This window comes from Anoplopoma fimbria, chromosome 21 (genome assembly GCF_027596085.1).
Source record: "Anoplopoma fimbria isolate UVic2021 breed Golden Eagle Sablefish chromosome 21, Afim_UVic_2022, whole genome shotgun sequence".
Lineage (NCBI taxonomy): Eukaryota > Metazoa > Chordata > Actinopteri > Perciformes > Anoplopomatidae > Anoplopoma > Anoplopoma fimbria.
The window spans coordinates 4,814,978-4,829,408 of record NC_072469.1 but is presented as its reverse complement, the minus strand read 5'-3'; the positions used below and the strand labels follow the sequence as shown (position 1 = coordinate 4,829,408).

Below are 14,431 nucleotides of genomic sequence, written 5' to 3'. Positions count from 1 at the left end.
TAGCTCTGTCAGCACTGTTAGCGCTGTCAGCACTGTTAGCGCTGTTAGCACAGTTTGCTGCAAGCCGCATACTGTTACCATGTTGAGAGCAATATGGACGCAATAGAAATGCTGTGAATTTCGTATTGAGCTCTTTTAATCTCTTGGTCTCTAAATTGTCACAAAATAATGAAAAATGCACATCACAATTTCCTAGAAAACGTTGCAACACATTCAAATTGATTGATTTGTCCAAACAACTGTCCTAAACTCACAGATATTCAAGTTACAATGGTTTACGAGAACCAAGTGCTTGACATACTGAATATTTATAAAACTAAATTATGCAAATAATCGGTAGTTGCAGCTCTACATCACGCTATTGAGCCTTTCTTCACAATGCAATCTCTTAAGTTTTGATGTAAAATGAGACCACCCACACTCCCTCTGTGCCTGAATGTTTTTCTTGTAATTCTTGTAAAATTGTTTGTTTTTGTAACATCATCTTCAGGAAAAGAGGGTCTTTGAACGTAAACTTCTCTGACTCACTCTGTATTTCCAGCTTAGCTACAGTTGCCATTTGAGACGGAGTCGGAGTAAACGCTTTCCGTCATAGAACAGTTAAATGCAGAGTTTTGCTGCTGATGTGCGGCGCATGTGTTGTGTTATATAGGAATGAATGTAATGTTACTGAAGCTGAGAGCTGCCAGCACTTAAGGCTTGTTTTTATCCCGTGTTAGTCACAGTAGGAATGTAGAAGATAAGTCTGTCAGCGTGCAAACACGCCAAATAGCCCTGCAAAGCCCCAAATGTGCAATAACTAAAGCCATATGTACGCTTTGTGCGGAGCTCGCGGCAGTACAAATGTGGCTTAAACGACGGCCCTGATTATTTTGACAGATATTGTGATCACTGACATGAACCACAACTTAGGAACTAAATTATTTGACTGCATTTTTGGCCTCTGTCACCAACATTTTAACTGTTTTCATCTGGGGATGTCGGTTGTGCTGAATGAGATGGTTTTTCTTCTTGTATCTGGAAACTGAAACTCATGTCTTAATCAACAGATTCAAGTGAATATGATACGTTATAAATCCATGCTCACCATTTAGACAGGTCGCAGCAGCGGAGGAGATCAGTTCGGTGGTATGTGAGGCCATTTTTGTTTAAGTGGTGATGGCATTAAGAGTCGGGGAACATTTTGAGCTATTTGACAATAATGTATGTGAACCGAAATTACAGATCAAGTCCAGAAAATAACACAGTTTAGTAGAATAATGATAAACCATTTATATTGTGGTGGAAATGAAGGACTTTGTTTGAAATATGTTGTATATTTGTGATGGTATCAAACTGCCACTGTGTTTGTGTATAATAGCAGCTCAAACGTTCCACGTCGTCTAAAACCAATATGTCATCATTTATTTATGTAGCAGAAACAACGTATTTTTGAACATTAAACCCTCTTGATAACTATTTTCTACTTATTCCCAAAAGTGTGAACCTTGTCACCTTTTGTTATTGAGCAGAATCAACACAACCTAGCCTGATTAATGAGATCTATGCCGAGCCGTTAGCTGATTCATCTGTGAAAACATTCTTTTCTTTGTTTTAACCAAACCTCTTTTCTTTACACAATTACCGGGGGTTGAAGTGAACACAGTGACTGTATTTTGTCCTCAACAGTGAACATGGGGAAATGGCAGTTTTACTATCAGTGCGTCATTGTTTTCACAACCACATTTGATTTTCTTTGTTGGAAAGCAATGCATCATCTGCATCTGTGGTTCCAAACTGGGTTTTCAACACCTCCCAAGAGTCTAGAGTACATTTTGCGGGAGGTGATGATGATTTAAGGGGAAAAAGAGAGAAAATTATTTCTGTTACACAAGATTATGTTTATTTTCTTCCAACTTTTATCAATGATTTGACTTTTTTCTTGTTAAATACAGGATACTTTCACCTGATAGGCCTCAAAAAGTCCTTTTAGTCAGTGATCTAAAAAAATATTTTCATTTTTTTTCCCGTTTACATTATTTTTTTTTGCATTAATCAGCATGGAGAGAGTTAGATTAGAAAATCATTATCCAACTCACAACTGTACGTTAAATATGGAGCAAAAGCCGGCAGGCATTAGCTTAGCTTAGCATAAAGACTGGAAACAGAGGGAAACACCTAGCCTGGTTTGGTCCAAATGTACCAAAATCTGCCTATCAGCACATCCAAAGCTCAATCTTTAAAAACAAAGCTGAATCTCTTTTCAGTCTTTATGCTAAGCTAAGCTAAGTGGCCTCTTGTAGCTGATAGCTTATATTTACCGTACGCGACTGTACTATGTTTGGTATTAATCTTCTCATCTTACTCTCAAGAAGAAAGCAAACAGGGTTTTTTCCATAAATGAATTATGAATAAGTCTATCAAAAGCACTCCTCTCCTTTCCAGTGTCTGTCTGCGTCAACCCCACGGTTCAGGTTCTTCACCCTGCATGTGTCCTGAAGATCAACACTGACGTACCTGTTTGTTTGTCCTCCTTTCAGGCCAAGCAGAAGGATGGGCGCGATCAGAGCGATGCGTCGGCCGTGGCTTCTCCCGGGGCGGAGGAGGAGCCCTTTTCCTGGCCGGGGCCCAAGACGCTTCACCTGCTCCGAACCTCCCAGGGCTTCGGCTTCACGCTGCGACACTTCATCGTCTACCCGCCGGAGTCTGCCGTCCACAACTCTCTGAAGGTGACAGAACGCCGTCTATTGACCCTCTGATGACACTATAGAACAATACAAAACAACCTTTATATCATGTAATGCCATTCAGGGCTAAGTAATTGTTTAAAATAAGCAAAACATTCTGTCAGTTGATGTAAGAAAATATACTTCCATCACCAAAGTAAATACACTTTTGTTGAATCAAGTGATGTTAGCCTGAGCTCAGCAGGAGGATCTTTATTTAAGACACTGTCATAAAAATCTTTGCTGAAAAAGATGAAATAATCTCAGACCAGAAGCAGTTTTAAGGAAATAAAAGGAAGTAAAACTTGATTAAGATATTATAGTTTAAGAAAAATATCATTTCCAGGACTGAAATCCCCCATGAAGCTGTATAATCTTCAAATTGACTCAAGGATACAACCCTTTCAACAGCATCATACAATATAAGAGGTGTTTAATTGTTTTGTCTTGTTCAATCGACTACTACTGCATCGCTGTCATGCCCTGAAATTATAACCACTGGTCAGTATTTCAGATTGTTTTCATAAAATGTGACTTTATTTAGCTTTAAAGTGTCTGCAATGATGAGAAAACACCTGATTTGTGTGACACGAGGGGCAAAACATAATCAGAATAAGTATTTAGTGCTGTTAATACTTTTTAACTTTTTTTTTGGTCTATACCTTTGTGGAAACACAACACACTGAACCCCATAGGATTAGGATACACCTTGTATTATATGAAGAGTATCCATAGTACAAACTGCATTACCACTTGGAAATATAATCAATATTTACTCTGTTCAAGGTGTTAAAGTTGAGACATTTAACACAGACTAAAGACCAGTACAATGTTAAATGTGACAAATTCAAGTCCGTAATGTTTTCATCAGAGCCTCCCTGACTTGTGTCATCCCACCTGGGAAGTCTGCCAGCTGTCCTCTGGATAACATCAGCACCAATCAGCTCTCTGCTTTTAATCCTGATGTTACAGCACTTCCGGCTCCTAATGGGCACCACACACACACACACACACACACACACACACACACACACACACACACACACACACACACACACACACAGTAAGGGGCTTAGGATAAATACGACAGGGCTTCTTTAATGGTAGAATGTGCCGGTGTGTTGTGTCCGCTTTCCCAAAGCTTATCACAGCGTCCTGACTATTAGTTTTTTTTAAGTGATAATTCCGGATAAGTTGGGTTTACTTTTCTCTGAAGTGTATTTAGACAACCTCTTCAGTTTGCACAGAAGGATTTCCTACAAAGTTAGCATAGTTTCTTGTGTTTATAGCTTTTGGCTCCTGTTCTGTATGTTGAAAGAGAAGCCAAGGCACGACAGTTTGGACTTTTAGACATTTGTGTAACCAAAACGATGGACAGTTTCTCCCGGAGGCCTTCTTGGGTAGCACAATGTTGTTTCGCTCACTGTAAGTCCAGCGTAGACCACCACATGCTCTGTGATCTTCCTGTAACTAAATAGAAGGATATGAAAGTTTGTGAACTTGAATTGAACTGACATTAACAACCACAAATCTGGAGCCAGGCGATCTCAGATGCAAACAATGCAAAATGAAGACAGTAAATTAAACTTGAAACACTAACGGCTCCTGACGAGGCAGAATTCAGCTTTGCGTAACAAGTTGGCATTATTCTCAATCATTCATGTAATTAATTCTGAGACTTTGATATTTAGAATTACACAACTAAAACTACATTTTGTCCTCTGTGGCCTTCTTATCGTAAGACGGGATTCTGGGAAATATTCAAACTGAAGCCTTAAATTTCAATCCTTCAGGTCTCACTCACCGTACACACAAACCAGTCCTCTCCCATTACGTAACCGCATCCTTATACATTCATCACATTTCATTGTAATTACTCTCAGGGTCTTGGATTGGAGCTCTTGATTAATCACAGTTTGAGGGTATTGGGGTTAGCTTGGAGAGGGTCAGAGCGTCTTAAGGAAAGCCTTGGGAGAGCGGACGGTCTTTAAGGATACATGGAGAACATATGTGTCGCTGAGGAGAGGTGGATTAAAGCACGAGTGTGTGGATTTTAACTGGGAAATTACGGTTTTATGTGTTGGGGAAATGGAAAAAAAAAAACACCGCCACAATGCTATGAAGTGGTTTTTTGGGTTTCTCTGTCCTCTCTTGTGTCTTTTGCCACGAGAGTTTTAATTATGTAGCTGTGTTACATTATAAGAAACACTTGTCTTTTCCTCTGTGGATCATCTAATCCATTATTCAGTTCTGAGAGATTACATCCAGGGCTGTGACCAACTATTATTCAGATTATGAATTCATTGCTAAAGCTATAAAATGTCAGCAACACTGATACATCATCATTGGCTTTTAACTAACAACACGTACAGTCACTCCTATTTCCTTCTTTCGTTATCTGCTTCCCCCTTTATTGTTTGTTTAAACTCGGTTAGGGGTGACTTTTTGTATTTGTTTTTATGAAATAACTAAGGAATATATAAAGCAAAGAAAAATGTTAAAGTCTAATGTGATGTCTTTAACTTGCTTGTTTTTTTTGTCTGAGCAATAGTTAAAAACTATATAAAAATATGGAATAAATATTTTTTTATTAATATCTCAAAGGATTAATAGATTAGGAAACTTGTTGTCCCTTATTATTGGTGTTGATGGGATTAAATGTTAGATGGAGGAGGATTTGGAGATGGTGATTAATGTGATCTATATATTTTTCTTGCCATATGATATAAACAGATATTCAATGGTATATTTAAATGAAGTGTGGCGCATCTACTTGTGAATAAACTGATGCAAAAGATAAATAAAGTGTTCATTCTCAGAAAAAAAATGGATCTTTTGAATGAAATGAAATCACAAATCCTCAATATGTTCTTTCTCTCTTTCTCTTCCAGGATGAAGACAACGGCAGCCGAGGTAAGTGTTGACAAACTGGTTTTTTTCCCTTTTCTTTTGAATTCCCTCCATTCATTAGAGATGCGCTCTGTCATCTGGGACCTCAGGTGTTGCAATAAGAATGGCACAGAAACCATTTACTATTAGCTATTCTCCAGTAACTCCACAGAATAGAGATCAAATTAGGATTGACAGTCCATTACTGTAATGTATTCACACTCCTGATAGATCGGTCTCAACATTTCATTAGCGCTGGCAAATTCAGTCCCATTGATGGCTTCATAAATGCACATATTTTGACCCTCGGAATGGCACCACTGAAGCCGACGTAAACAACATGGTGCAGGTGAAGCAGCGGGCAGAAAGGCCAGGATGTCGTGCTGCACTTTGGTCTCTCAAGCTTTGCTCCTCTCAAGAGTGGCGGTCAGAGCTTTGCCGTTAGCTTGGCAAGGCCTCGGCATTCCTGGGAGCATCCAGCTCGTCGTTCCAGTCCCTCGGTATTCTGCTCACGTCTGCAGCCCAGCATGAACGCAGGGAGGACCGCTCCGCTGCATCTGAAGCCTTCTTAAACAGCTTCCACGTCTGTGTGGCGCATAGAAACACAAAGCACGCGGACATGCGCTCCCACAAACATGCCCAAAGACTGGACAGCAACAGCAAGGGGCTTAAACAAATGATCCATTGTGTTTTTGGTTTAAATAAATATCCACTTTACTTCACTTTACCTAGTTTATGTAAGCTTTTCTCATCTAAGCTCAGGGTTCGATAGATCTTTCTGTGTCGAAAACAAGCTGATACCTTTTTGGCAGGAGCGCTATTGTTTTCTGTTTGTAATAAAACAAGGGAGAAAAAGGGAGAAGATTATGGTCATTAGCTGTTTGTTTGGCTTGTAATGAACCCAAAAAGCCCTACCAGGTGTGGTTCAGTGAATTGTTTTGGCATGAGTGGACAGTGAAAGCGAAGCATCCAGGGTGAGAGGCGGGTGAGCGCAGCGTTTTTTCGGATAATTCCGACTCTTAAACGGGAAATTGAGAGATTCCTGTAAGTGTCCCTCATCATCCCTCTTGGCCCTTGGTGTCACATTCCTCACACTTTTTTTTTTTTTTTTAACCCCTCCACGTCCACCCGGCTCATTCAACACAGGCCTCGAAAACATTAAACAACTCACACACTGAAGGGCCCTGCCGTGGAGAGAGAGGAAACCCCGCGGGGAGTCTGTGCGGCTACACACTGTTGAACTTGAATCCCTCTATGTGACTCTACCTGAAAGAAGTCATGTAAAAGCCCACGCGTGTGATGGTGTGAAGAAGTGCGGGGTAAGAGCATGAGAGCTGGTCACTGCTAAGCTCGGTAGATGGAGAATAATGAATCCTGGCCTGGAGATCTCTACCCCCACCCCCACCCACACCCACTGCTGCCACAGGAAGTCACTTGGCTTGCTTCCAGCTTCTCATAAATCCTCCTTTGCCTCTCAACGGTGGGGAGGATGCTGACAGGTAGTAGGGCCACACAGCTGAGAGCAAGTTGATCAAGTTAAACGCTTATAATGGGAATAAAAATCTAATGATACCGTTGTTGTTAACATGGTCGCTTTCCAGTGAATCAGAAATGTTTTATGTATGACGGCACGTACACAGAACTTGACTTGGAAACACAGTGCAATAGTATAAAGTCATAGAAACATAAGAAAACTTAACAAATATATGAGAGTACATGGGAAAATAAGTTACTAAAGTGAACAGTTGTGCAGGTATGTCTAAATGATTGTCCTGGAAAAAACAGTCCATCTCCAAATCTGGTGATTTTTCAAGTAACCTAAAGGGTCTTTAATTTAATACATAATTGAACTCTCTGAAAAATGCCTTGCTAAAAAGATGAAGACAGGGTAGTTTTTCTTGAATCAAAAGTTCACATTATCATTTTGAGGCGATGATGGTTTTTATGATAATTAGGACTTTGCTTATGCTAAGCTGAATCATTGTATGAAGACGAAGGCTTGGATTTTACTCAATATAACTAAGTTTTGAATAAATTGTTCAGAGAGGCAGATCTAACAAAATTCTGTTCATCTTGTGCCTAATTGTTCTGTGTAGCTTAGTGCCTGTTTTTAAGACTGCAGCCAGCTGTGGCCTTTAATTATAGATCCTTCTGATCACCAAACTCTCTCCAAACTGCTGCTGCTGATTGTAATTTGTGTCCAAATGTGCATTGTCTCTTCTGCACAGCACTACCAATCTGATTCTGGCTTCCCATCACAGTGATCATTACTGTTTTTTTAAACATACAATCAGTTTCCATTTTATTAGTCCCAACTAGCTGAAACTAATGCCATGTAATACAGCAGTACTGCAATAAATCTCTTTATGAAGGTTACATAATGGAATTATAGAAACAGTATAATGTGTACAAATTACAAGCTGCAACGTCAAAGCTGCCTTTTAACTTTACTGTGTCCTTAAAACAGATGGAATTAAAGCATAAATAGATGGAGTAGAGTTTTAAAGGATTTTCTTATACACTTTGACAGTAATATTAATCCGTTATAGTAGTTGGTACTCGTTTATATTCAGTGAAATATAATCAGACACTGCTGAGTGAGGCAAAAGGCGATATTTGTCTCCGCTCCCTAGAGGCAGATGCATTGGTAGGCTAGTTTTTATACGCCTTCAAATTATCACGTTTTGGCCTTTGGTCATTTTTTTTGAATGGAAAGTCTAATCGCAAGGTCCATTCAGTAGTTTTTCTGTAGCTTTCGATTGTATTGAATCGTACATTCTTCCTCAGCAGATGGAGTTTTGCCCAGATGTCATTGGCGTTTACTCACTTTTTGTCCATGTCCTCTTAAAGGTTGAGATTTAAATGACCATTCTTGACCGCCTCACACCTCAGCAACATGTAGCCAGACACCTCGAGGAATAAAGAAGGAGATTTGTTGTGGGTTTGAACTTGTAGACATTTAGCTTTGGTGTCATTTCTCGCTGACTCCTACGAGTTGTTATTGTTGCTATGTGACCACCCAGCACACTGCTGGTCGCCATCACAGCGAACCACACACTCCCCAAAACACCCGCAACATCACCGAAAAACAACATAGAGACACATGGACAGAGACGGATAAAAAACATCCACTGTGTTTTTATTGTTTTAACATTTAAAAAAAAAAAAAAAAGTTGTATTCTCCAGTTTTCTGTGATGTTCCCTGCAGCCTCGCGGCCTCCCCGGCGCTCTGCACTGCAGTTTATTTGCTTGACTCTGGGCCAGTGTGTGATGAGGCTGTTGGTGTTTGGAGAGTGTGTGTGTGTGTGTGTGTGTGTGTGTGTGTGTGTGTGTGTGTGTGTGTGTGTGTGTGTGTGTGTGTGTGTGTGTGTGTGTGTGTGTGTGTGTGTGTGTGTGTGTGTGTGTGTGTGTGTGTGTGTGTGTGTGTGTGAGTACGGGGGGGGGGCTGTCGACCGCATGTTGACTAGCTGGGTGTTGCCGCTGGAAACATGCCAGAAAACACGGACAGACCTCCACACACACACACACACACACACACCTGACGTAGATACACAGATAAACAACCGTAAACACTGATTAACGGCGTGGAGAGGTGCATCGTGAAAACGGGGAGACGGAGGAATGATGTGTGTGCGTGTGTCAACTTTGGATCTGTTTGTTTCCTTTCACAGCGGTTGTCTACATACCAAATCTCCCTCCTCTATCTCGCTTCCTCTCCTCTTCCCTCCCTCCCTCCCTCCCTCCCCCCTCCACACACTTTCATGTGTCTCTTTCTCTCCAGCTGCATATTTTAGCAACTTGTTGAAGGGTGAAATCCGAAATGAGGCGTCCTGTGCTCCGCTTATGAATCTGTGGTACCTCGGCAACATAAGAAAAAAAAACGCTCTCCATCTGTTTAAATATTAGTTTTTCACTCAACGTGAAACACTTTTCTCTGCAGATACCAGCTTTATTTCCCTTTTTTTTTTTTTTTTTTTTTCTTGGTCAGACTTTAGTTGGTTCCCATAAAGTCTGCAGAGTGAACGTAATGCAGCACAAGCAAACAGAATTCCCCAGTATTCTCCAGTGGGCCTTTCACTGCCCCACCTTCTTTAACAAAGCTGTGTCCAAAGTTTTATCTCTCTGTTCTCTTCTCCCTCTCTCTGCTTCTATAAGTCTACGCTCCAACCTTCCTGCCTTTCCTTCTCTATCTGTATCTATGTCTTACTGAACGCAATGACTTCTCCAGTCTGAGTTTGCTACCATGAGGCCTGACACTGAATTCCCCAAATCTAGATCAATTTAATCAGGTTTTTTTTCTCTTATTTAATTCTGGCTGCAAGTGGAATTCCTGACCAGTCCTTTTGTAACTTGAGTGTGAGTAGTTGTGAATCAGAATGAGGACTAATGTGCTAGCTGGGGTGTAACTTTCCTAAATCTGCATCAAGTAGCATCCAAGGACAAACCAATGTAGTTAAAGCTGTTGTAGGTAGGATGCCTCTTAGCTTAGCATGCTAACGGTGGAACTTTGCAACACACAGTTTAATCTTTTTCTTTTAAACTTTAGCTGATGCATTTTGTTTTTGGAAATGTTAAAAAAAAAACAGACGCCACCCTCCACATTCACAGCCAGTTGGCTTAAAGCGAGAGAAAGTATTTTAGGCTAAAATCTTCAGGTTCCAGATGTTTGTCACTTGTTCCCTCAGATGATCTGTATATCCCTGGGTAGATAGTTTGGCTTGATTCACAGAAAGAAAACAAAACACTGAATCAAGTTTTGTTTGGTGTGGTCAGTATATCCTCTTTTTTTTTTTTGGTATTTGGAATTCATAAAAAAAAAAAGGGATGGAAAGTTCTCCACCAGCTTCCTGTCTGTGCTGGAAAAAACACAGGTTGTGTGTGTGTGTGTGTGTGTGTGTGTGTGTGTGTGTGTGTGTGTGTGTGTGTGTGTGTGTGTGTGTGTGTGTGTGTGTGTGTGTGTGTGTGTGTGTGTGTGTGTGTGTGTGTGTGTGTGTGTGTTGTGTGTGTAGTCTGTTGTGGTGTAGCGGCGGGGTCAGGCATATCTCACTCAGGTTAGGAACGCCACAGTTGAGGAAATGACTTATTTTGAAATGATCCTTCCCCTCCAGGAATGTAGCCCTGCTGGGTTTTACACATACTTGTACAGTTACAAGTTACATTTTTGTGTCCATGATATCATATCACAACTTATCTCTATTACAACTAAGCCAACATTCTTAGAAACATGTAAAATATCGAAGACCTTAAGTGTTTTTGTCTTACTACTGTTAACATAATGAACATTTCATGCTCAGTTTTCTTTGGTGGGAACTATTTAATAAGCAAAAGTGAAGGATCCTCATCAAAAGTGCTTGTTTATACAATGTATATTACAAAAAACAAGACATATAAGCTGATGTATTGTTATCAGACTTTTTATAATGGCATCTCAAATACAAATCTGGTTCTGGCCTCACAAAAAACAACATCTGTTGGGCGATATAACTCATTTTCTTTGTGTAACTGTTCAGAAACGTGCTATGTTAGTTCAGTTTACCAACCAATTTACTTACATGTAAGGACAAACCGCTGACTTGACAGTGTCAGTGATGGCGGGGGCTTTGAGGTGTATTGACACGTCCTCCCCCAGTGTGTGTGTGTGTGTGTGTGTGTGTGTGTGTGTGTGTGTGTGTGTGTGTGTGTGTGTGTGTGTGTGTGTGTGTGTGTGTGTGTGTGTGTGTGTGTGTGTGTGTGTGTGTGTGTGTGTGTGTGTGTGTGTGTGTGTGTGTGTGTGTGTGTGTGTGTGTGGCCGTTTACAAAGTGCAGTGATTAGTGAAATGAGACCTGTCCATCTGAGACCCGCACCTACAGCTCGTTTCCCCATCTGACGGAGGCGTTCTTCAAAGGATGAGGATGTGGGTTCATGACGTATTTCAAGGGGGTCAGGCGACGGGTACGCAGGTTGTTTTAGCAAGCGGAGTTTAAGCTTTCAAAGTAGAGTTGTGTTTGGACTAGTTAGTGTGTGAACGGCACAGAGAGCTTCTTCATGGGAACGGGAAGAAACAAAGACAGAATTACAGTATTTATTTTCACGACGGCCTCGTCGGCTGTCTTAAAGCAGTCCGGGTCTCTTTGAGGAGGAGTTCGACAGTGAACAACTTCTTTTGAAGGAAGTTGGAGTTTATGGATTTATGTAAAGTGTACTTGTGCTTTGACCTTCCCACACTATGTGGGGAATACACCGTGCCAGGATTATGTGCCTCCCATTTTCATATTTTCTCTGCTGGACGGGACCCGACGCAGATAGCCATCTAAACACACACACACAGGCCTCCTCCGCTTCAGGGTTTGAAAGTTGGGAAAGTTTGAGAAAAACACCTTTTCTTCTCAGAGTGCAGAGCGACAACATCTGTATAGGTTTTTAGTTTATTTCTGTATGTGGTGTTAGTTAATGCAAGAGTGACACAAATGGTTCAGAGCAGTTAGCTTGGACTGAGAGGTATTAGTGGAGGGTTAATGCAGTGAGCGGGCAGCGGGCCCGGCCCTCTGAAGAATAACATTATCTAACCCAAAACAACGGGGGAGCTGGCCGACAGAACCGGGCCCAGCTGTGCAGCCAGGGACGACGGCCAAGCCAGAGCTCGCCGAGGCCAGAGAGCAGCGCTAACATCCAGCCAGTGGACTTTGCACTGCTGCAGTAGATTGGACCAGATAGGGTCGTATAAAACTTACAGTAAGGAAAAGAAATCACATTTTTTGCTTCATATGCAATTGAAACGTGAGGCGTGGTTCTCCTGGAGACATTCTTTAAGCTTCCAGGGGCTTTAAAACTCTGGAATTTGGAAGAAGCCAACCAACGAGGTCAATTTGTGGCTTTCTAGAGGAAAGATGTTCCACAACAGCAATAAAAAGTTGTATTTAACTTTAAATAATGGAATTTGACAAAGTGGTGTCATCATTGCATTTTGGAAAATGGAGATTTAGATTTGTGAGAAATTAAAGTTTCTGGGAAACAAATCAATTAGTAGATAACTTGAGAAAAATAAACATGAGAGAATTATTAACGACCATGATCATCTTCTTGTAACACTACATTTTAAAAATAAGGCTCTGTTTTCACACTTGCTTTGACTTATTTTAGTCTTTTGGATGCAAAATGGGAAAGAATTTGCCACATAAATAAATGAAGCAGGCATTAAAATAGAATAGGAAATTTGTATTGATTACAGTTTTAAACGCTAGCAGCTTTCATAATGCTGTACCAAGTGGCGTTGATGTGGTCAACTTCAGATTGGTGTTATCCACTGTAGTTTGAGCAAAATACCTGCAGTTATTAAAATCTATTTTTAGGCCAAGATCTTCTTCAAACATGCACCTGCTTCACGGAGTGTCAAAAGATGTAGTGAGGCGTGAATGAAGTGCCTTGTCCACTACTGAAACATCCGCCTCGAGTACCACCCAAGAGTAGCCAAGGTTACTCAACTCTCATTCTGTGTTTTGGAACAGCCAAAGTGGATTCAGGGCAGGCTGATGTATTTCATCCACACGGTAGTTTATGCTTCGGTTAGACAGTTGGGAGCATTAAAAAAAAAATATCCAGAGCTTTAGATTTCCACATTTAATCCCGTTCATCCAGCTGCGTGGCATGGAAACTTCCAGAAATCCAATTTGTGCTGCAGAGTTGGAGCTCGGCGAGATTGGCTCTGGATTGGGAGTCTGCCGAGTACACGGAGAGAACGGGGGAGAAAGGGAGGGAGGGAGGGGGGGGGGGGGGCATTTGTTAACATCTGTACCTTCACCTCGGGTCAGTCATGTCCTACATTGTGTCGGTGACGTTACACATAAATGCATCAGTGCACATTCTTCATCACGCTCTGTGAAGGGCTGCAATGGAGCCACACTGCAGCACTTAAGGTTTTCTTTTTATTTATTTTTTTTACATGTGGAGCTTTTGTCCTGCAATCACTCACCGGGTCATCCAGTGAGAACATGAATGGAAATACAGTAACAATTTTACACTGTTCCTCACTAAGAGGGGTCATGTTATGTGCTGCACTGCCTTCTGCTGGATGAAAAACAAGCCTGCAACTGTTGTGAACGTCTCAGTCAAACCTGGAGGGTGTTTATTACTGTATACACAGGGAACGAGGAGTACGATGACACTAAAACAGGGCACATTGGCTGTGATGGGTATCAAACCCGTGATCTTTCATTTTTTAGAATTATCTTTCTAGAAAAACTTTTTGGTGATGATTTCAAACTTTTTGTAAGAGTGTCTGTTTAAACTCACTGTGTTGCTCTTCTATTTTATTTGACATTAAATCTCTGCATCAGTACATTGAACGTCACAAATTGAAATAGTTTGCAGTAACATTTTCAGCCACTGGGGGGAAGCAGCAGAGTGAGTTTGACATACTGTCATGCCGTCATCACAGAAGGACATTTAATGATAACATTTCAGAAGCTCATATACTGGAAACGCTGGTATGTTTACTGCCCACATGAACCCGGAAAACAGAGATGGCGAGGAAAAAAGGCCTTCAGACCAGAACAGGCTTGTTTTCCTGAACCAAGTTGAGTAAACCGATGATTAACCAACTCTCACCTCCTCCTCACCTTTGATGTTGCTCCTCAGCAACACTTTGAACCTCACATCTGCTCCAGTCCAGCTGTTCAGGTCTCTACAAACCACTGATTGCACTGGGTCATAACTGCATCGGTGTAAATGCGAAGCAGGGCGTTAATTAAATAGGAGCATGCGTACTTAGTCGGCGCTCCCTGAGGAAGGAACAGTGAGAAGCTCTGATGTTGCACTTCCTCAAAAGCCTCTCGGCTGTAAGAGGCAGCTGAGGCCAACT

At 41.2% G+C, this 14,431-nt stretch overlaps 1 protein-coding gene across 1 annotated transcript in view; it reads left to right on the top strand.

The window, feature by feature from the left end:
* Positions 1 to 2,652: 2,652 nt before the first annotated feature.
* LOC129110780 (rho GTPase-activating protein 21) overlaps positions 2,653 to 14,431 on the top strand; it is a 37,201-nt gene continuing 25,422 nt past the window's right edge. Inside the window, exons 1-2 of the mRNA XM_054622990.1 lie at positions 2,653 to 2,708; positions 5,597 to 5,618. The gene's annotated coding sequence lies outside the window, so the exon portion shown is untranslated. The remainder of the gene's footprint in view (positions 2,709 to 5,596; positions 5,619 to 14,431) is intronic.